A 591-nucleotide genomic window follows, 5' to 3' on the forward strand; every position below is an offset into this window, starting at 1 on the left:
GGGGTCCTGTTGCTACACCGCCGGCCTACAGTAATAAAAATATTCGGAACTTGTCACCTGCTGGTAAGGTTTGATGTATTCTCACAACAATAATGGCTCCATGACTAGGGCGCGAAAAAATGAGGCACATGGCACTACCTAATTACTACTCAATTTTACTATGCCCCGCAAATGCCAGGGAATGCCACGCGTCGATATAAGAAAAGCGCCGTGCGAGTCATTGTCTTTGCTTTGCTCGTCGAGAGAATAAGTTTGAAACTTTAAAAGTGCCACGAGTCTTAACTAAAATTTTCATAGGCCCCTGCAGCAAATTAAGCTCCCGAAATTTAGTCATGCCCGCCTCAGGCCTGAGGCGAAACAGCAAAAACACGTCTCGCATGGGAAGTGTTAAAGTGGTCTTCCTAGTTCCTAGGACTGGTATGAGAAATATGCCACATTATCCTAGGCCAGGGCTCTGCCGGCGTAACCAGCCAGTTCAACGGGAGAGATGCAGAATTTCTCTTATCCAGCCGCTGCCGCGCCGGTGCGCGATGTCGACGTGGGCTATGTTCCACCCATTTATTCGCAGATCGCAGAGTAGCTCGCCGGAGC

General features: G+C 49.2%; 1 protein-coding gene across 1 annotated transcript in view; it reads left to right on the plus strand.

Moving 5' to 3' along the window:
• LOC113205383 (uncharacterized) overlaps window positions 1-591 on the plus strand; it is a 24,757-nt gene that overhangs the window by 1,226 nt on the left and 22,940 nt on the right. The window lies entirely within an intron of this gene.

This window comes from Frankliniella occidentalis, unplaced genomic scaffold, assembly GCF_000697945.3.
Source record: "Frankliniella occidentalis isolate FOCC.00 unplaced genomic scaffold, Focc_3.1 Scaffold97, whole genome shotgun sequence".
NCBI classification, from domain to species: domain Eukaryota; kingdom Metazoa; phylum Arthropoda; class Insecta; order Thysanoptera; family Thripidae; genus Frankliniella; species Frankliniella occidentalis.